This window comes from Castor canadensis, chromosome 6, assembly GCF_047511655.1.
Source record: "Castor canadensis chromosome 6, mCasCan1.hap1v2, whole genome shotgun sequence".
Classification (NCBI taxonomy): domain Eukaryota; kingdom Metazoa; phylum Chordata; class Mammalia; order Rodentia; family Castoridae; genus Castor; species Castor canadensis.
Window position 1 is genome coordinate 32,700,799 of NC_133391.1, and position 23,458 is coordinate 32,724,256.

Here is a 23,458-nt window from a genome sequence, read left to right on the forward strand (position 1 = left end):
TTCACATTTATATACCCTTATTAAACCATAGAGTGCTCAGTGTTATTCACTGTAGCTTCCTCTCTGGTCTCTGACTTCATCACTAAATGGAATTGCCACCATGTGGAAAGAGCTCCAGAAATTCAGGTTGAATAGAAGAAATAATGAGTATCATACAAAACAGTTTGCCTACATTATTTTATATGCCTTCCTAGAATTTGTTGAAATTTAGAAATATACAGAAAAGTATATTTCTAAAGAAGTAAGGCTGTGTGCTTGTTGTCACTTTCATGTCACATTTCCAGAAGATCTCACTTCTGACTTCATAGTTTTCTGCTATGGTCACCAGATGGCATAACTACAAAGACCAAGCTCTAAAACTAGGCTCAATCTTGAAAATAAGATGTCTTGCTGCTCAGGATAATTTAAATATCTTCTCACAAAGTGGGAATATTAGTAGACCATCACTGCACATAAATTTAGAAAAAAAATATTGTTAGCTTAAAAAAAGATAAGTTCTTTTTGAACCAAGGGGGCCATTTTTAGAACTCTATCTTCAGAAAGTAATATATGTAGATAAATGCCACACACACTTAGACTGTTACCTTAGCATTACTTGAATTGCTAAATACCAGCTAAAATTTTGTGTCCAACAATAGAGGAAAAGCTAAGTATATGTCATGAAATTATACAATTGAAAAATATGAAAGTCTTTAAAATCAGTAAGTATCCAATGATATGAGAAATGATTCAAATTTAATGCCAATTAAAACACTAGATTGTAAAATAGTGAAAGAATCTGTGATGTGCATTACAAAATATAGAAGAGAAGCAAAATGATTTAATTCTATAACAAGATTTGAGGTTTCTCTCTTCATATACAAGAAGTAGTGACTGAGTGGAAATAAAAGCATATATTATATCCAAAATGAAACAACATTGTAAAGGGATAAAAAGGTTTCTTTGTACTTATTTTGAATTAAATGCCTCATCCTCTACTATATTTAACTGTAAATTCCATTCTTTGAATAGTTCTGTCATCTAGTGTCTTATATGTCAGACATTGTCTTAGTTGTTGGTAATTCAAATGTAAGACATAATTTTTTCATTTACTTAATATATGGTCAACTTAGAAAGATGATAAGCAGATTTTTTAGATCATATAGCAAACATAGCAAGACATGGACTGGGGTGGGCTTAAGTGGTAGAGCACCTGTCCTAGGGGGCCCAGACTTCAAGTTCAATATTGCCAAATATATAATATAGGAAATGCAATCCTAAAAGTGCTACAGACTAACAATGATATAAAAAATTTTCCTCATCCCAGATAAGTGTCCCAGCTCTCAATTGGAATATTTGATTCATGGCACCAGAACACTTAACTTTGTACATAGTTTTCATTGTTTAAAGATTTCCAAAACCAAAGATCATACAGAAGTTAAAAAATATTTGCATTACCTACTCTGTACCTAAAACTATTTCTTTTGGAAAAGATATTGTACAACTGCAAGAAATTGTATATTGAGGGTATTATTATGTAAGATTATGATGTAGAACACTGTTACTAAAGCAGATGGATGGTCAGTGAGTTGTCTCCATTTTTACTTATTTTTACTGCTTAGCCCTCTTCGGACAATATGGGGCATTTTAAGTCAAAAGCATTATTTCATTGTGAAGGGCAGAAGAACCAACTGGGTGGCTAAAGGAACAGGCACTTCAAGATAGAGTTTTTTAGTTCTTGTTTGTTTTTTGTTCTCTGTAAGTGCCCTGAAGCTTGGTGTCTTACAGTGCTGTAAAGTTAGGCTCTAAGACAAGTAAGAAAGGAGTTGGAAAACTTGGCCATAAGGGCTTACTCCAGTTGCTAAAGGGATTCAGAACATCTTTCACTGTGAGGTGGGGATTTTTCCAGACATCTTTCAACTCAGCCTGAGACAGGAAGAATAACTTTCTGCTGTAGAAAATGAGGTCATTGTTCTTTGAACTTGTGACCAGAAAGTTTGAAGGTGTGACTAGGACTGTGTGAAGAGCTTCTAGCTAACTGTATCATCAGAAAAGAGTGGGTATAATATGTGGTTTCCCAAACAGAAGAGGCTTTTGCAGCAAAGCAGCCAGAAAATAAATGAATACTTTATAGATCCATGTGCAGACATGTAAATGTCTGGGTTTTACACAAAAGTGAATTTTTAAAACAAAATTCAAGAACATTGAAAACATTCTTCACATTTCTCTTTCTGTTTTATTAGCTGATTGTGGGAAAGTTTAGTACTTCCAGTGTTGTGCTGTATTTTGATTCAGGAACATATTGCAAGTTTCAATCAATTCCATCTGAAGCCAATGTTATCTTCTAATGCTAGTTGACTGTTCATTTTAAAAACTTGCTTCTTCCAGAAATTCAAAGCTTAGTAATAAACAGAAATCAGAGTTTACAGGGAGCAGCTACACTATGTGACTTGTCATTTATAAATTTCATTCTGCCTTTTGTAAAACTATGAAAAATCTAGTTTTATATTCTGTCCCTTGGCTATCTCAGCTTAAAAAATCAAATGTATATATTTTCATATGTAACTAGTAGAATATAAATGGATGAGAGGGTTTTGATAATATATATCATAATTCTCTAAATGTGTATGCCATTTGATTCCATAATTTCATGTTTAAAATGTTTTCCAAAGAAAATTTCTAAAAATGCAGATCCAAAGTTTTTTTATTTAAAAAGCAGCAAATAAACTAAATAAAAATAAACCTAAGCATCCTAAATGTCTAAGAGTAGAGGAATGCCTAAATAAACTATGGTATATCTATGTGGGCAATAATTATAGTTTAAAGATCATATATATTATATGTAAGTTTTCATCTTTTCTTCAAAGATGTGTTCTTTTATCTTTTTAGGAACTGATTTTTGAATATCAATTGGACAATATTTTGTAAAGAGTAACAGTTGATCTTTTAGCTCAAATGAGGAAACATATCATCATGACAATTTTTCTTTTCTCATCGACATCAGCTTTTGTCTTACAGTTTCCTCTCATCTCTTTGGTCAAAAGAAGAGACAGAAAATTTTGAGTTGGAGTATCATTCATAGGCAATTCAATTCTGCCCTCTTCATTGCTGCCTCTAAGAGATCCAGGACTGGAAAAGATACCTTATCATTTGTGCATCAGTTCCTTCTCCTGTGTCACTGCATGGCTCAGATTCAGGTAACATCTTTTATTCTCTGAGACCTCTGTATTTCATTATCCAACTTAATCTAGAGATGTGGTATTTAATTACAAACAACTTGTTGTGAATGATTGTGATATGAAAGCATTTTTTACTGATTGCATTAGTTCTGAAAGATGTGAAAAGTGTAGTTCAGCACCATGAAAATTATTATTCTTTCTTAGTGTGCTTTGGCTTTTCTGTAATCAGAAGCAAGAGCAAGGTATTAGAGTTAATTGCTTTTTGCCTGTGTCAAATGTCTAATATTTTATCTATCCAATTTGAAGGCTTGCATTATAGGAAGAAGTTCTTTTCCTGAGAAATTAGTGAGAACGTAAGCAATTAAATATGTAAGTTAAAAAATTAGGAAAGCATACAGTTCCATGTGCACTTGTTCTCATATTTTCTGTTTCTCTCATCTTTTCATAGTGATTAATGTAAGAAACAACACAAATATTAAATATTTACAAATTAATAATTTCTTTTATATTGATATGCATAAGTTGAATCCTTTATAGAGGTTAACTAAGTACTACATAGTAACAAATTTTATTTTTACGTGTAACCACATCTTTTTTTTTCTTATTTTTTGCCATGCTGGAGCTTGAACTCAGGGTCTACACCTTGAGTTATTCCAATAGCCCTTTTTGTAAAGGGTTTTTTCAAGATACGGTCTCATGAACTATTTGCCTGACCCTCCTGATCTTTGCCTCCTGAGTAGCTAGTATTACAGGGGTGAGCCACTGGAGCTCAGCATGTGACCACATCTTAATGTACAAGATTATTTATAATATTTTTATGTACATGGAATCACATGGCATTAAAATATAACTGTTTGGACTACAGCAAAACATACTTTTACTTATCACACTTTGCACGGGGCAATAGAGTCTGAAAGGTCAGTCAATCAGCAATAAACCTGCAAATAATTTTTTGTTAATAATGTCTGGGATACGCTTTGGTAGAGTTATGTACAAGTGAAAAGAGTGCAAGAATACCCATCTATACCTCGGTACATGTGTAAGATTTTTATAAAACAAATATATTTACATTTTTCAGAAAGTTTGGAACATTTCTATTGGAATTGATTGTTTAAATGTGTTTCAGTAATTTGAGCTGGTACTGGTTTTGTCTAACAATGTATACATTTATTTTTATATATAAATGCATGTTGAATATTTTGATCACATTGGTGCTGTGAATATGTCAATAATCTACTGTTAGTTTTAAATTTTGCTTCATATTTCCTAATAACAGTGGCAATGATCTCTGGAAGTATAAACAACTTGAACAGAAGTGTTGAGGTTTCCATTTAAGGAATTAAAAGACACCCACTCCCAGATAAACATACACACACACATCCCTTTTAAGTCCTGGTATGTTCTTATAGGTGAACACTTTAATTTTTCCATTACACAGAAATCATCTCAGAACAAGATTTTAATGCAAAACATAATTCTCTTCTTTCTCTACATATGATTGATGAGGAGGTGACTTTTTCTCCCCAGAGAGTTCTTCAGTCTTCTTCAGAGGCCCAGACTATATTAAGAGTGGATGTTACTCAAAGCCTAGAAAAGCTGATGGAAAAGGTATGTGTTTTAAGCATCTAAAGTCACCTGTTACCTATGAATTCCTAAACTTTTGACATATGAAACAATATCCTTTATGCACTTCTGATTTTCAGCTGGCAATACCAAAATCACAACAGGGTAAAGTAGTGGAATGGAAGTCTTTTAAAATGTTTTTGGTAATGGAGTAATAAATCAATTCTTTTAAATTAGAGAAATTAGTAGGATGCTTTTATTGAAATCTGTCTAGGAAGGACTTGTGAGACCTATAAAACTAGACAACAAAATAGACTTTGATGAAACCCTGAATGTGGTAAAGAAATGATGAGAAATGAAAATTACATGCAAAAAACCTCTGTTTTATTCATACAAAAGATAAATTAGGTGTCTCAAATGTTTGCCAAATTTAATGACAATGAAACAGCAAAAATGTTTAATTCACAAGTGAAATTCTTGGTGAATGATTCATGCCTTTTTAGTTATGCCTTTTAAGTTTTTTTTCCATGATGAATGTAAACATGATTTTTCTTTATGGATAAAAACTGAAAGTCAACAATGATAAAAAAAGGAATTTCTAACTTCCTGCCACCTGTATCTGTTCATCCTTCAACTACCATTACAATTAAACTCTAAATTGAAGACATTTCCTCTTTGATGTAGAGATAATCAAATATATGACTTTCAGCTACCAAGGACCACATCTCCTAAGGACACACATAGTATTGTCCACAGAAAATCAGAACTGATGCAAAAGAAAAGAAAGTTGATTTCTAGAAACTCACTTTAGGATGAACCTCTATGACACAGGCGGCTTTAGGATATCCAGTACTGGCTACCAGTTTCTCAAGAATATTGGCTCATCTTTCCTTCTTCTTCACAATTAGTTTTGTGATCATGGAGGGTACACATGCCAGCTTGGAGACTCCTGCATGTCTTGCATCTTTTCAATGCTTTTGTAAAAGGCTTAGCTTTTGAAATTTTATTTTATTAGCATATAATAGTTGTACAGGGTGATGTATTGTGATTTTTACATATGTGCTTATACTATATCTTAGATTTACTCTCTCCATCATTGTTTCTCATTTCCTTCCCCCCCATCTAGAACAATTTCAACAGGTTTCATTCCAGACACAATATGTTTACTATGCTCACTCTCATTCACCCTTTCCTTATGCCAACCACTCTCCCATTTGTATTTATCACCATAAAAGACTTATTTTACCTTGCTGTCCTTCATTTTTTAATGAAAGTCCAAGGGGATTTTGCCTTGCTACTTCAGGCATATATATACAATATATTATAATGTGTATAGAGCTTTAGTCATACTAATCATTCCCATTACTTATTCTTTCTTTTTCACCATGTTCCCCTAATATTCAACAGCTTATAATACAATGCATTATATTATATTCATATATAGATGGGCTATTTCATTACTTTTCAGTCTAACATTTTATTTCCCTCTCCTGCCTTCTGCAATTCCCTCTGATAGAACCCTAAATAGAATGATGTCCTCTCTTTCATTATGCATATGTATGTGTGTATACATGTATATATATATATATATATATAATTATACATGTATGCATTTACATGTTTAACTAAGATGTCTAGCTTCCACATGTGAGAGAAAACTTGTAATCCTTGACTTTTTGTGCTTGACTTACTTTGCTTAACATGAAGTTCTCCAGTTCCATCAATTTACCTGTAAATAACATAATTTGATTCTTGAAATGCAAACTTCTCAGCTCCTATAAAACTGAATGAGCTAGTTCACCCTGTAACCCCAGTTACCTGTGAGGCTGAGACATGAGGATGAAGAATTTGAGGCAGCTCTGGGATACGTAGTGAGACCTTGTACTTTTTTCTTTTTTTTTTTCGTTTAAGAAAGAAAGGAGGAGGGAATAAAGGAAGGAGAGAGATAGAGTTTGAAATTTTATAGAACTGTTCCTATATGAAGGATTTTTACAATGGGCACTTGTCAGCCAGGAAAATTAAAATTTTCAAAACAATAATTCTAGAGTATGAATATAAATCCTCTTCTATGATCTCCTATGATATATTTTTTCAAGCATTTACAGACAATTGTCCCATCATTTCAGATGGTGCCCTGGTGAAGACTGGTAATGGGCTGACTCTTTCTCTGATGATTGTTTTCTTCCTTTTCTTTTTAAGAATTTTCAGTGCCATGGCATCTCATTACAGTGGCTCTTTGTCTTCGATGCTTACTGTTGTTGGTAGTAATTGTATTGTTATTGATAAAAGGTAAGTAATTGAAATACATCAATCTTGTTTGAGTAATAACATTGCACACACTAATTTTACAGATATTCATGTGCTCCATCCGTTATCCTGTCTGTAATCAGGGGATGACCCAGGTGGCTTTACATTTGTTTGAAGGGCTTTTTTCTGCTTTGGACATATGACAGTGTGAATTTCTTTTATTTATCATTTACATTATTCTGGGAATGTGATGAGCTGTCTCTCTCTTCTTAGAGATGTCATATTCTTTCAGAAAACAGAAGTCTTAGTCATCTTCTGCCATCTGACTGAAAGTCAATGTGAATTTATATAAACATTTTGAGAAATAGCACTTCTAAAGAAATTATGGATCTTTAGCTTTTTTAGTTGGTATAGTGAGAAAACATTTATTATAGAATGGATCTGAAAAAGGCTGATTCTGTACATGAATGTTAGATGATCTTACATTAAGCTTTACCTTTTATATGAATTTCTTCATATCTTTAGATAACCCCCTTATATGCTGCATTCATATAAAATTAAATATCTGGATAATACTGTATTTTGTCCTGTTGTTATTTCACTTTCTCCAGTAATAATGATTGCCATATCTTCATGTTTCTAAATTCAAATTTAAATATTGAGAAGTGTTGACTGACTGATTTACACTTTGCTTTTTATTCATAAATTAAGTAGTGTTAAAAGTGAGCTAAATGAAATGTGAGGTGTTATCAAAATAATCTAGTTGAGATATCTTTTTTATCTTACACTTAAGTTTCTAACAGTGAGAAATTTGTTGTTTCCATTTCTATAGTCAGTTCATTGAGGTGTTAGTTTCTAAATGTCAAATTACTAATTAAAGTAATGAGGTGAGTTGTTTGTCAAAGGCAGGCCTTTCTGTTATCTCATACTCTTACATTTATTCATTATGAGCACTTTTATAAGTATGCTATTGATTTAACTTTTCATTATTTTCAAGATAAACATGAGCAAGAAAGTCTACAAAACATCCATCAAAGGTACCACATTCTGAAAAAGAACAACAGCTTATTGGAACATCTTTTAACAACTAAATTTTTAGAATGTGGTAGCTCCAAAAATACAACATTTCAGCCTAAAAAGGAATTGGGCTCATTCTGTACAAAAAAAAAAAAAAAAAGACTTGTTGTGACAAAAATAAAGCTGCTTCAACATCTCTGGAAAATGCAATTGGTATGGGTATCTTGACTAAAAGATTGTGATTTTTTTCAATAGTTGTGCTGGACAATGGTACATTGTGGCATTTATGAAAGTCCTTACAATATGTCATATTTGAATTCACCCCCTCCATCATTCTCCTTTTATCCCTTTCCCCTATTCCCAGAATAGTTTTGAAAGGTACGATTTTTATTACATGCATTTGTACGCAGTATTTGTGCTATTTTCATCCTCTTACACCATTTCACCACCTCCTCCTTCCAATGGCACCTATCCCCCAACCCCAGACAGGACCTGTTCCACCCTCCTGCTCTCTGACCTTGTAAATGAAAGAAAAGTCACAATTTTGTTTGCATAACATAGCTACTCAAGGCACTTCCTTGTGACATTTCCATGTATATATGTAATATAATCTGAATTGGATCATCTCTTCTGGTTTTCTTCTTTCTACCTTAGTCTCCTTTTCAGGGTGGCCTCAACAGATTTAAACATTCTATATTCTTTCTTATGTAGCAAGTACATTACTCATACTCACTTTCTTCAAAGCTTTGAAGTTTAATAAACAGACTTATGATCCTACTGATATAGCAGTTAACCGACAAATGTACCTCTTAGATATAAGAGGATATTTGGGTTTGCTTATTTCAACATGACACTAAGGCCCTAAAAAAGCCATGCTTGGATTAGTAAACCCCTATGGTTACTAAAACTCAGTGGTCATTCTTACGTTCTCTACTCACAAAAGATGAAATAGTATTTTTCATCCTACACTTTGAAATCATCACTACATGAAGGGACATAGAAAATCAATTGTCTTGAAAAGCTTTTTTGAATGTATTGATTTCTTTTGTGATAATAACATTTAACATAGTTTTGCCTTCTTAACAAATTTTTAGTGTGCTCTTTTAATAATGTAGGCATTATGCTCTATAGGAGATATCCAGAACTTAAACATCTTACATAACTGAAACTCTATACTCACTGAACAACAATTGCTTATTCCCCAACCATTAAGTCCCCATCAGCTACCATTCTAATCTATGCTTCTATAAGTTTCATTCTGTTAGATACCACATCTACATGGATTCATAAAATATATGACAAATTTTTCTTATTTAGTGTTAACATTCTTAGTGTTCATCAATGTTGTTGCATATGTCAGCTTTTGGGTTTTTTTTGGCAGTGCTTGTGTTTGGACTCAGGTCCTCATGTTCTCTAGGCAGGCAATCTACCACTTAAGTCACTCCATCAGCTCTGCATTGTGTTGTGTATTTTTTTGATAGTCTTGCAAACTTTTTCTCTGGGTTGACTTCAATTATAGGTATGAGCTACTAGCACTCAGCTCATTCATTCCTTTTTTTTATTATTCATTTATTTGTATGCTCATACATTGTTTGGGCCATTTGTCCCCCCTGCCCTCTACCCCTTCCCACTCCCCCCGACCCCCATCACTTCCAGGTAGAACCTGTTCTGCCCTGTTCTCCAGTTTTGTTAAAGAGAAGACATAAGCAATAATAAGAAAGACAAAGCGTTTTGCCAGTTGAGATAAGAATAGCTATACAGAGAGATTCCTAGCATTGTTTCCATGCACATGTGTATTACAACCTGAATTGATTTAACTTTACCTGACCTTTTCACTACTTCCTGGTCAATTCCCATATTGACCTCTGTCATTTTAAGGTTTGTATTCAGCAATGGGGTCACCACCACTTTCAAGTTTTGTGTTTCCTACCGATCTCCATTCCTCCCGTATGTGCTCTCCCCCTAGCGTGTGACCCAAGTCCAACAACATTACTGCATTTGCTATAGATCTAAAGTCTGTATATGAGGGAGTACATAGGATTTTTGCTATGATGTTCTCCAATTCCATCCATTTACTTGCAAATGATAAGATTTCATTCTTCTTGATGGTTGAGTAAAATTCCAGTGAAAATAAATACAACATTTTCTTAATCCATTAGTCAGTAGTGGGGCATCTTGGCTGTTTCCATAACTTGGCTATTGTGGATAACACTGCAATAAACATGTGTGTGCAGATGACTCTGGAGTAACCTGTGTTGCATTCCTTTGGGTATATCCCCAGGAATAGGATTGCTGGATCATATGGCAGATGTATGTTTATATTTTTAAGAAGCCTCCATATTGTTTTCCAGAGTGGTTGCACCAGTTTGCATTCCTGCCAACAGTGTACAAGCGTTCCTTTTACCCCACATCCTCATCAGCCCTTGTTGTTGGTGGTGTTTTTGATGATAGCTATTCTAACAGGAGTAAGGTGGAAAATAAGTGTGATTGTGATTTGCATTTCCTTTATGGCTAGAGATGGTGAGCATTTTTTCATGTGCTTTGGCCATTTGAATTTCTTCTTTTTTCTATTTAGTTCAGTTTCCCATTTCTTTATTAGTTCATTGATTTTGGGAGAGTTTAGTTTTTTAGCTCCTTGTATATTCTGGTCATCAGTCCTTTGATGTGTAGCTGGCAAATATTTTTTCCCACTCTGTGTGTGGTCTCTTTAGTTTAGAGACCATTTTTTTGTTGTGCAGAGGCTTTTTAATTTTATGAAGTCCCATTTGTCCATTCTTTCTCTTTGTTCTGAGCTGCTGGGATTCTATTGAGGAAGTCCTTGCCTATATCTATTGCTTCAACAGTATTCCCTGCTCTTTCCTGCACTAACTTCAGAGTTTTGGTTCTGATATTAAGGTCCTTGATACATTTTGAATTGATACTAGTGGAGGGGGATAAACATAGGTCTAGTTTCAGTTTTTCTGCAGATGGATAACCACTTTTCCCAGCAACATTTGTTGAAGAGGCTGTATGTTCTTTTTCAAGGTTGAATAATATTACTTCTTATGTATTTGCTTCATTTTCTGTATCCACTTATTCATCAGTGGACACTATGGTTGTTTCAATGTCTTGGCTATTGTGAATAATGCTGCATTGAACATAGGGATGCAGGTGTCCTGGCATGCTAGAATCTCAATGTATTATCATTATTGAGAGCTGTGAGAGTTTCTTTAGCTGTGGATTGGTGACATATATATTTCTCTGACTAACATAATACCAGAAAACAATAAGTCCAATGATTCTCCTTATATGTTGCAGGCAAACTCTGTGGCCACTGGTCCTGTCAAGGAGTAAAATGTTATTATTTTGTCATGGAATTTAAAGACTGGACGGGATGTAAGAAGATGTGCCAAAGTTACAGTTTATCCCTTTTGAAGATAGATGACTACGACGAAATGGTATCATGGTCTCTTACATTCACCTTTATTCTTGAATTCTATCTTTTATTCTTGGACAACAAGATACTGAAGACAAGCAGTATTAAAGAAAGAAACTATCAACTTTTTGTGTGTGTGTTTTTGTCAGTTATGTGAACAATGTGTTTATGAGTCTCCTGGGAGACTCCTGCCTTTTAGAAGGAGCCCAAAGCCAGACTTTCTGGATCAAATCCTTCTCTGCAAGTGCCTATTATCTCAGTGACATTACCTAAATTATTTAGCCTCTTTTGGTCTATCTGCAAAACAGATACAAGGGCTTTAAACATGCTAACACTTATATTAATTAGATTTATGTTGATATTAATTTCATCTGTACATAACATTTACTTGATCAACATTCTTGCACATTATATAAAGATATCTATCTTTGAAAATGAATTTTAAAAATAAAACAGCAAAGTGAAATTGAAATTGTGTTTTTAATTTTTTACTAAGGAAAATTTCTCAAATATACACATGTGGTTTACAGAGGCACCTCTAATTTTCCTTTAGTAAATATCACAAAATTTGTATTCAAGTTTACAATATATGAGTTCTTGGCATCAATACATGAAATAATTTTCTGTTTGATACAGTAAACAAGGTTAAATAGAAAACTGTGTTTTAAAATATGTATGTGTGATTATCATTTTCCCACATCCTTCAAAATTCTTCTGGAGAATGAACTTTAATAGTTTCATAAACTGTGAAAAATATTTTAATGAATCTACTGGTGTGTACTTTTTATATTTTTCCATGCTTTCAATAACTTATGAAACCAATCTCATTTTTTTTCACATTTAATATAATGATCATAGAACAGCTGAGCCTTTTACTTGTCATTCTGTTTGTCTATCAGGTGAGAATTTTCTCACAATATATATTTTGTTTTGTTCATAGAATTTCCTTCAATCCCAGGTCTATCCAGATTTTTATTGGATATGACAGAGGGGAAGGAAAATGGAAATGGACTGACAATGGCACATCTGGAATGTGAGTTTCTGGAATTCATTCATTGTCATTGGTGTGAGAGTTGGAAATATTGTGTGTAGATAGAACGTCTCATTTCACCCAGCTTTGCTTATTTTCAAATGGAGGTCATTGGTAAGAACAAGATGAATAAGTAAGAAAGTGTTTGAAGAATTATACTTAAAAAGGAAGAGAAGTGTCATACAAAGTTACTAGTACTAATGAAAGCATGATGCTCAGAAGCATGTTTTGTAAGGTGCACAAAATGAAACAAAATCATAATTCTGTATTGTCTTGCTATTGGGTTTGAACTCATGATTTCTCAATTGCTTGGCATTGACTCTACTGTCTGATCCAGGCCTCCAGCCCCAAATCATAAACTTTTAGGTAATGTGAAGTGATTAGATCAGCCTGATTTACCCATAATTGGCAGATATCCTAATATGTTTGAAACTCCTTTGTATATGTAATGTATTTTTTACTTTTTATATATATTATTTATTACTATAAATGGTATGAATAATATTCATACCTATGTACATTTATACCTTCCACATCAAGTGCAGTATTATATAAATGCTTAAGTTTCTATTTAACTCAATTTGTTTTCATCATACTGGGGTTTAAACTCAGGGCATCGCACTTGCTAGACAGGTGTTCTACTGCTCAAGGTACTCCTCCAGCCTTGCATTTAATTCTAATCTATTGTAAAGCTACTACTTGGTAATATTGACTACTCTGTTTTTATTTTTAGGAATTCTGTTTTTTGGTGTGAGATAACCATGCTAGTTACTTATATGTTCAAGCTACCTTTTATACCTTGAAAGTTATTAAAATACTTATTTTATCCCTGGTAACTGCTAATCCTAGTATTTGAAATTTACTGAATCAAATCTATTGTTTTGCTCATGTTTGTTCCTGATGTCATTTTCTTTGTGCTGTTTTGTGATTTTTTTTTTCTGTTTAGCTGCTGTGGAAATTTGAGGTCTGAATTGAAGGTGGTGGATTCCTCAAGAAAGACTTTTTCTTTGATGCCTTGGAACACTATAGGTCTTTGCACCTTCTTTTCTTTCTTTTTATTTTTTTTCCTCACTAATGGGTTTTGAATTCAGGGCCTTTGCTCAAGCACTTCAGCAATTGAGTCAGTCTGCCAGACTTTTGCTTTTAGTTTGTTTAACAGATAGGGTTTTACAAGTGCTGACTGTTAGGAAAAAGGCCGCTCACAAAGAAAGCTCACAAGAAAGTCTCACATCCAAGCTCAGGGTTTAATGATAGGCACTAGCCATCTGGCTGACTGGGAAAGATGACGCAAGAAGAGAGTGAGTCTAGGCCAGGCGTGGCTTTTTATAGAAGAGGAAGGTTAGAGGTTGGTGCATGCGCAGGCATCCTTGATGGGGGTGGAGCTTGGGTGGAGCTTTTCTTGGAGAGTGGGAAGTTTTGCTAAAGGGCAGGGCTGTTATTGGGAATGGCTCCATTTTCCAAGAGATGAGGCCTGAGGATAAAATGACCACAATTTATAAAGTGGTGGCATTATTGTTTTATCATTCCCCCCATTTTTTCTTTAATAATGATGATGGTAGGGGCTGAGGATCAGGAATTGGGGTGAAGCATCGATCTCTTTCACTGCTTCCTGCTGGCAGGGGGTGTTGTATGGGGCAGGATCCTCAGGCTCCTGTGGCATCCTGGATGAGGCCTTTACAGCAGTTTTTCTGGGCGGTTTTGGAGAGGTTGATATCCCTGGAGGTACAACTGGTTAAATTTTTGATTACCAATACCAGACACGCAGTCTAAAAGAAAACTTTGTACTATTCTTATGATACAAGGGAGGAAGCTTAAGAATATGAGAGCAAGAAACATGGGCATCAGGATGGGCATCAGCAAGGAGAACCACTGTGAAATGTTGTTGCCTAGAGGATTCCAAGAGGCCTCTAATTCCCTTCTCTATTTTTCTAATTGATTCTGGAGTTGCCTAATTTAATTTTTTACTACCCCCAACTGGTTAACATAGAAGCAGCACTCTTCTTGTAAAAATAGGCAGAGATCACCCTTCTCTGCCGTGAACAGGTTAAGGCCTTGTCGGTTTTGGAGTACAACTGAGGCTAAGGAGTCAAGTTGTTTTTAAGGTTAGTATAGACTCAGCCACAGTTTGAAGATCACTTATCAATTGATTAGAGACATTTGCGTAGTAGTGGACAGAGGTTCCTATTCCTGCAGCCCCTGTTCCCATAGCAGCTGTTATTACCAGGGTAACTAATAAGGTGATAACCTGAACTGCACTTTTAGATCAAAGGAGCGCATGAGGGGGATGGGTAGGTCCTGATCTTATGTAATTATGTCCATGTCAGGAACCAAAAATACCAGAGTGCAAATACCCTTCCAGGCTTTGGGTAAACAATGGTATACACCCTGACTGCATAAAAAGAAAGTCCTGGGAATGGGGGTGCAGCAGATATTGGTTTTGGTTTTGTTGGCCACCCTAGTGGTATGACATTTTTTGGCCACAGGGGAGCCCACCTCGACTAACCCTAAGGAACTCTGCAGGCAGAGGGGCTGGCTGGGAGAGGGTAACTGGGGAAAGAGTAGAAGCAGTGGGCCTTTTGGTGAAGGAACAATTTAAGGTAAATGGTGTGGAAATGTTTATGGTTCTAGTAATAACCTGAAAAGGGCCAGTCCACTGACATATCCAAGAACCATGGGCTAGAGTAGGATTGGTGTGGTTGAGTAGTTGATGAGTGGTATTTATGACCTGGAGCAGAAGTGTTTCAAAAAGGGACAGTGTGTGTAAAGGAACTCTAAGAAGCTTTCTGGTGGGAAAGAATGAGTCGTTTAATCTTTGAGGTACCTGGATGTGGAGGACCTTCTGGAGGGCCTCAACCTGGACTCTGCTTCCATCAGATATACCAAGCTGTGAGAAGTAAGTCCAGCATATCTGTTACCCCCTCCTTCTGTGGCAGTGGCAGCCAACATGGTCACCTTTGCTGATACCTGCACAATATTTTTCATTAAGATGTTGGCATCTTAATGCCAACACTTAATGGTAAGTGGTGGTGCATGATGGTATGCAGTGTAAATGGCCAGCATGGAGTAGGGGGCTTGCAAAGGTCCAAGTCATAAGAAAGAAGAGAGCACAAGGAGTAAGGCGCACAGGGTGAGGTATCCAAAACAGAGAGATGCATGATGGGACCATCTCCAGTCAGGGGGAGAAGTTGCCCACAGGCCAATAATTAGGAGAGAAGGGATGAGGACAAAAATTACCCACAGAAAGGGATGGAGTGAAAGCATACAATAAGGCAAAGAGAATGTTTGAAAATGAATAGATTTCTTCAGGAGTAAAGTCTGAGAGAGCACCTTGGAGGTGAAGGTCAGCTATCCAATCTATGAAGCAGGGATATAAAAGGTATGAGATTGTGTTGGGAGGTGAGAAGAGTAAAAATCTCAGAGTAGAGTGTGTATAGGAAAGAGTAAAAGTGAGGGCAGGCAATGACAGGAAAGAATTGGAGGGAAGTATAAACAGTGAGTAGGTGAGATGCCAGGTCTATAGGCATAGGGCTCCTGCCTATGTTCCAGGAGTCTCCGTGGGTGTGTCTCCATCTTCTAGGATCTTGGAGAGGCAGGAGATCTTTATTTTTGTTGGTCCTGTAAGATGAGATTGGTAGGTCTTTTGTGGGGCTGCCAGTTTTAGATTTCTTTTTTTTAAATTAAATTTTATTTTATATTATTATTTTTTTAAATTTTATTATTCATATGTGTATACAAGGCTTGGGTCATTTCTCCCCCCTGCCCCCACTCCCTCCCTTACCACCCACTCTGCCCCTCCTTCGCCCCCCCACCCCCTCAATACCCAGCAGAAACTATTTTGCCCTTATTTCTAATTTTGTTGTAGAGAGAGTATAAGCAATAATAGGAAGGAACAAGTGTTTTTGCTGGTTGAGATAAGGATAGCTATACAGGGCATTGACTCACATTGATTTCCTGTGTGTGGGTGTTAACTTCTAGGTTAATTCTTCTTGATCTAACCTTTTCTCTAGTACCTGTTCCCCTTTTCCTATTGGTCTCAGTTACTTTTAAGGTATCTGCTTTAGTTTCTCTGTGTTAAGGGCAACAAATGCTAGCTAATTTTTTAGGTGTCTTACCTATCCTCACCCCTCCCTTGTGTGCTCTCCCTTTTGTCATGTGCTCATAGTCCAATCCCATTGTTGTGTTTTAGATTTTGAACATATACCCATGAGGGAAATCCTGCTAGCTTAGCAGCTGTGGGGTGGTGAGGATGACCTTGAATGGGCCTCTCCACTTTTCTTGTAGGTGGCCAGGTGTGGCTGTACATTTTAGATGAAGCAGATCTCCCATTTGGAGGGAGGGAGTTATTTTGGTGGTGTCAGAAGACTGTGGTAACTGATCATGAGCATGAGCCAAAGGAAAGAGAAAAGAAAAGTGAGGAGAGGATTGAGGAGAGTGGGAGAAATGTTAGGGGGTCTTGGTTAATCTGTGATAGGGAGGAGCAGATGGCCATAGAGGAACTCAAAGGGGCTAAGCATGAGTGGTCTTTTTGGGAGGGCCCAGAGGCTGTGAAGGACTAGGAGTAGGAGCTTTGTCCAATCTAGGTAGAGCTTGAGGGAGAGTTTGGTGAGAGTATTTTTTAGTGTGCGATTGGCACACTCAACTTCACCTGAAGATTGGGGGTGATAGGGAATGTGAAATCTCCAGTGAATACTTATGGCTTGTGCCAATATTTGGGAAATAGATGAAACAAAGTCAGGCCCATTATCTGACTGGATGGAGGCCAGGAGACCAAACCGTGGGATGATGTCTGTGACCAAATTTGTTGTTACTGTGGAAGCCTTTTTTTGGTCATAGGGAAGGCTTCCACTCATTCTGTGAAGGTGTCTACCAGTACTAGGAAGTACTTAATCCTCTTTATTGGAGGCATATGTGTGAAGTCCACTTGCCAATCCATGGCAGGGTGGCATCCCCTGGCCTGGTGGATAGGAAAGGGAGGGGGTCTGATAATGGAGTTGTGGTTTGTGTGCTGGCAAATTGGATAGGATTGGGTAACCTGTTTAAGGTATCGTATGTCTCCTGGACAAAGGGAAACGGCTTGGCAGAGAAAGGTGTAAAGAGCATGAAGGTTAGGATGAAAAAGCATATGTAAATAGGAGAGAAGAGTTTTAACTTCAAAAGTGGGGAGTGTTTAGTGAGGAGGAGAGGAAGCAGGAGTAAAGGGGGTACATGATCAATTAGGGTTAAGTTTGGAGGGCTGCTTGCTTGGCCTCTGTATCCGCTCAGTTATTTCATCTGGTAATTATGGGAGAGTCAGTTTGGTGGGCTTTGCAATGAGTAATGCCTACCCGGGAAGGAAGGTGTGAAGCCTCTAAGACCTGGGCTATTGAGGTAGCATTGGTAATGGGAGTTCCTCCTGTAGTTAGGAATCCCCTTTTCTTCCAGATAGCAGATAGCAGATATGCTTCTGTGAAATGCATATTTAGAGCCAGTGTAAATGTTGACAATTTTGTCTTTTGCCAGGGTTAGAGCTCTGGTCAGGGCAGTTAATTCTGCCCTTTGGGAAGTAGTACACCTAGGGAGAGGGCATGCCTCAAGGATGGTGGAATCAGACACAATAGCGTATCCAGCTCTTTGCTGTACATTGTGAATGAAGAAGCTGCCATCAATGAACCAAGTGTAGTTAGCCTGAGAAAGGGTGCCCTCCTGAATGTGGCCTGGGCAGGGGAGGAGCTCCTTAAGGATTTTGGGGCAGGAGTGAACAATGGGTGTTGAAGAGAGAGGAAGAAGACTGGCTGGGTTAAGTGGGGGACATGAGACAAAAGTTAGAGTGGGATCCTCAACCAAGGCCATCTGAAGGGATAGGATATGGGAGGGGTGCATAGAGTAAAGTCCCTTATATGTGAGGAGTTCCAACAGGCTATGGGGAGAGTAAACAGTAAGGGGGCCCCAAAGGTAAGGTTTTGCTTTTCTGAACCAAGAGAGAAGCAGCTGCCATGGCCTTAAGGCATGGGGCCCATCCCCTTTTGTGAGGTCTAACTGTTTGGAAAGGTATGCTACTGGATCAAAGGAGGGCCCTATGTTGTGTCCTAGCAATCCTAGGGCAAACCCCTGCCTCTCAGAAACATAAAGGAAAAAGGTGAGTGAGGTCCAGCAGGTGAAGTACCAGGGCTTGTAACAGGGCTTGTAAGTGGGTTTTGAAATGACCTAACACAGGCTGAGAGAGGACTAGGGGCTCTTGGATGGGACCCCTGGATGCCTCATATAGAGTCTTGGCCATTAGACTGAAGTTGGGCACCTAGGATCTGAGATAGCCAACCAGGCCAAGGAAGGAGTGAATTTCAGCCTTGGTGGTGGGGGCAAGGAGAGAGGCTAATAAGGCCTTATGGTCTAGGGTGATAGCCTTATGAGTAGGAAATTTAGATAGGTCCAGGTAAGTCACTTGGGTGAGAGACAGTTGCGCTTTGTTAGGGGACACATGGTATCCCTTTTTTCCCAGAAAATTAAGCAGGAGGGCAGTGTATTGTTGGCTATCCTCGAGCTAGGGGCTGCAGAGCAGGAGATCTCTACATACTGGAGACCACTTGGGGAGAGTTGGAGGGTAAGGAGGCCCCTAGCCAGAGACTGGCCAAAGAGGTGGGGGCTGTCCCAGAACCCCTGAGGCAAAACAGTCCTGGCCACTTGTTTGGAAGTATGGGAATCTGGATCTGTCCAGGGAAGGCAAAGAGGTTTTGGGAACTTGGGTGGACAGGGATAATGAAGAAAGAATCTTTTAGGTCCAGTACTGTAAAATTGGTGGTGGCACTAGGGATGAGAGACAAGAGAGTGTAGGGGTTGGACACCACTGGGTGTATAGGAGTCACTGCCATGTTGACTAAGCAAGGTCCTTTACCAACCAGTAAGACCCATTGGGCTTTTTTACAGGCAGAATAGGTGTGTTATAGGGGGAGTGGGTTGGATGAAGCAGGCCCTTTGTGAGAAGCTCGGAGATGATAAGCTTTAATCCTTATATATGGATTAGAGAAAGGTGATATTTAGGTTGGTTTGGGAAAACAGAGGATCCTTGAGAGTAATAACAATTGACTTATGATGTGTAGGGACTGCAGGTCCCACACAATGAGGTCCTCCAATGTAGTGGGTAAGGGCAAGGGGTCAGGAGGGGCTTGTGGAAGCAGGGCACCCATAAACGCAAGGAGGGGCAGTGAGGATGGAGACAAGGTGCTAATGGGTCATGGCTTAAGAGGGGGTGGGTATAAGGTGAGAGTGGCCTGGAATTTTGACAAAATGTCCCTTCCCAAGAGTGGGGTGGGGCAATTAGGGAGGACTAAGAAGGAGTGAGTACAAGTTGTGTCTCCCATTATGCAGGTCAAGGGAAAAGTCATTAAGGACTCCACCCTGACTATGGAGGTTAAAGAAGGCTTGGTAGGTCTCCAGAACTCCAGCAAGGCAAAGAAAATGTGGTGCCGGTGTCTAGGCCGACCTTTGATGAGGGCCATTACCCTGGGCTCCCATGGAGTTATGGTTGTCAGGTCTGGGAGTCCTGGGCTCCATCAGTCATCAGCCATAGTCACCAATCCTAAAAGATCAGTTAGGGAGGAGGAACGGTGGGGGTGCTTAGACCTTCCACCTTGAGGGGTGGAGGGGCAGTCCATCGCCCAGTGGCCTTCCTGTTTGCACTTAGGACATGGCCCCAGCAGGAGGCATGGTTTAGGACATGGATGGGCCCAGTGTCCCTCAAGGCCACACTGAAAACATGGGCCGGGAGGTGTTCAGGATTATTCCTGGCCTCAGGAGTTAGAGGTTGGAGGCCCTTGTTGGAGGGCTTGGGCTAACATCTGGAATTTAACCTTATCTCTCCTCTCCTTATCAGCCCTTTATTGTTCTTCTTGGTAATTATAGACCTTGAAGGCCACATTTAAAATTTCAGCCTTGGAGTCTGAGGGCCATTTTCCAGCCTTTTAACTTTTCTTCTTATATATGGGGCTGACTGAGGGATAAAGTGGGTCATAAGAATGATGGTCCCGTCCTGAGTTTCAGGGTCAACTTTTGTATGGCATCATAGTACCTCTGTAAGTCAGGACAAGAAACTAGCTGGATTTTCCTTTTTTTCTTGTTGAATATCTCTGAGTTTCTCAAAATTAACAACCTTTCAGGATGCCTCTCTTAGTCCTGCCACCAAACAAGTAGCCATCTAATCCCTAAGCATTCTACCACTGGCTTGGTAGTTCCAATTAGGCTCCTCAGTGAGGATCACTGTAGCCCCTACAGGATGGGCAGGAGTGGTGCAATGGATCTCATCTGCATGTGCCCTAGTTGTGTCCCAGACCCTGTGTCTCTCCTCCAGAAGGAGGGTGGAGGAAAGAATGAGATAGATGTCAAGCCAAGTAAGGTCACAGGATTGAGCCAAGTATCGGAACTCTTTACATAAGAATCTGGGTTAGTGGTGAAAGAGCCAAGGGGCTTTTCTATCTGAGAGAGATCAGTGAGGGAGAAGGGGACATGGACCCTCACAATGCCTTCTGCTCTAGCCACTTCCCGGAGAGTAGATGGAAACTAGCTGAATGGGGGGATCTGTGAGAGCAAGTGTGTGGAGGGTCTCATGGGATCCTGTGGTTCTGGGTGGGCAGAAAGAAGGGTGGGAGGAGGGGCAAAAGGATGGATGGGGGCAAGGGCAGAAGGAGGGGCAGGGGTTGATGGTTGAACAATGGAAGCCTGTGTCTTATAAGGTTGAGGCTCATTAACAGTGTTGAAAGGAGGGAAAGTTTCAGAGTCAGGAGGAGGTTTGGAAGAGGATTTGGCTGGTTTTGAAACCGGTTTAGAGGCTAATACAATCTGCACAAGGGAACAGAAGTACAGAGGGAGTGTTTGGTGTGGAGATAAGAAAAGAATTGGATGTAGGGAAGTTCCTTCCATTTAACAGTATGCTCACAGAAATTGTATATCTCCCTTAAAATATTGGGATCAAAAGTGCCATTAAGTGGCCATTTGGAGGCATTGTTTAACGGATATTGGGGCCAGGCCTGATTACAGAGAAAAATGAGCTGTCTGGACTTAAGATCAGGCATGAGGTGAAGGGGCCCAAGATTGGCCAGGAGACATCCCAATGGGGAGTCTGAGGGAATTTGGGATGTTCCAACTCCCATGGTGAGGCCTGACCTGAGGAGAGATAGGGCAGGCGTCCCTGAAATATCAGGTCTTCAGGAGAGAGAGAGAGATGTGGAGCACCCAAAGGGAACATCTTCACCATGGGGGATCCACAGTCCCTAGTGGGGAACCCGGTTCCCAGGGATGAGAGTGAGCCAAGACCTAGCACAAGGATTTCAAGGAAATGAGAGAGAGAGAGAGAGAGAGAGAGAGAGAGAGAGAGAGAGAGAGATCATGGCTCTGCATGCAAGGAGGACTCACCAAGAGAGAGGACCTTGAGGGAAGATTGGCCAGCGGTGGATGGCAATTGGAGGCTCACTGGAGTGGAGGAGTTTCCCTGTCAGCTAGTGAGGGAGTAGCACTTTCTAAGATTGGGGGTTCCGACAAAGCAGATCTTGTCCAAGAAGAAAAGAATGGGAGTAGAGAGAGAGAGAGCATGATGAGGTGGGGGAGGCCAGGAGAACAAGGTCAGTGTGGGGAGTTTGCAGTGGGGGAGGCAGGGAGAGCAAGGTCAATGCTGGGAGTGCACCTAGATCTAATTCACAGCACAAAATGTTAGGAAAAATGCTGCTCACAAAAAAAAGCACATGAGAAAATCTTTTGTCCAAGGTCAGGGTTAATGACAGGCATGAGCCATCTGGCTTACCTGGGAAAGATGGCTCAGGATGATAGTGAGTCAGGCATGGCTTTTTGTAGAAGAGGAGGGTAAGAGGTTGGTGCATGTGCAGGTGTCCCTGATGGGGGTGGAGCTTGTCTTGGAGTGCAGAATGTTTTGCTAAAGGGAAGTGCTGTTATTGGAAATGGCTTCATTTTCCAGGAGGTGAGGCCTGAGGATAAAATGGCCACTGATTTATATAATGGGGCATTATAGTTCTATCAATGACCTCTGACCACAATTCTACCTCTGCTTCCTGAGTAGTTGTCAGAGTAGACCCTTGGAACTTTTAATTCTAAACTAGGGCCCTGTAAATGTTGATGTTCTGTGTAACACACCCATTGAAGTAGTTCTGTAAAAGAACTAACTTTTTCTCATTTTATACTCCAGATTCAATCACAGGCAAACTATCCCAGAGGTCAGAGATTAAAGGGTTTATAGGCCAAATTAAGATGCTCAAATCACACAGTTAATTGAATCCATCTAGAACCCAAAGTGCAATGCAAAATGAAAGAGGTGTGACATGTTGTTGCACTTAGGGTAAGGTGCAAGAGAGTGAAAGGATCATGGGAATCCAGTTTAATCAACCTTCCTATACCCTGACTCTCCCAACTGCTTAACAGTTCCCTGATGATGGTGTTGTTTGTAGTGTCAGAATTGAGGTTTGAGTGAAAAAGCCCAATAACTGAAGTTTTTTGTAGTCAGGTTACACATTTTCTGTACTTGGGAATGCAGAATCCAGTATGCTTGGCCACAACTTCAGCTTTCCAATTAACCTGATGAGCAACTATGGGTTCAACTTGTGTTTTGGGCAGAGGCCACAGGGGTCTCACCAGTGGGAGGTGAACTCAAGACCTCATGAATGTCAAATATGTGCTCTTGTGTATTTTGTGTGAAGTTAGTGTCGACTTGTCCATTTCTTACATTTTGTCCATGCTTTATGTTACATGGGCTTTCCTTAGTGTACCTGCACCTAACAAGTCTCAGAGGTTACTGACTTACTGATCTAAATAAAACATATCTTGTGTATTCTGTCCTTGCTTCACGAACTCCTTGATTTCATTAACTTCTTAATTTCTTCCTTTCCCACGTTGCCAATTTGAATATTTTAAATAATACAGAAAATGAAAATTATATAAGTGACACTTTTGATTTTTGAATTCTTAGTTGAGATTATTCTTTTTCTCTCCTGCCTAAATACAAGGTTGAATTCAGTTTTGGGGTGATTTTTATTGAAGATATGTCACTTTGAG

General features: G+C 38.7%; 1 long non-coding RNA gene across 1 annotated transcript; it reads left to right on the plus strand.

Moving 5' to 3' along the window:
- The first annotated feature begins 3,016 nt into the window (after positions 1–3,016).
- On the plus strand, positions 3,017–7,157 carry LOC141423867 (uncharacterized). The gene is made up of 3 exons (XR_012448637.1): positions 3,017–3,176; positions 4,686–4,766; positions 6,921–7,157. It is a non-coding gene; the product is annotated as an uncharacterized lncRNA (long non-coding RNA).
- The last annotated feature ends 16,301 nt before the right edge of the window (positions 7,158–23,458 follow it).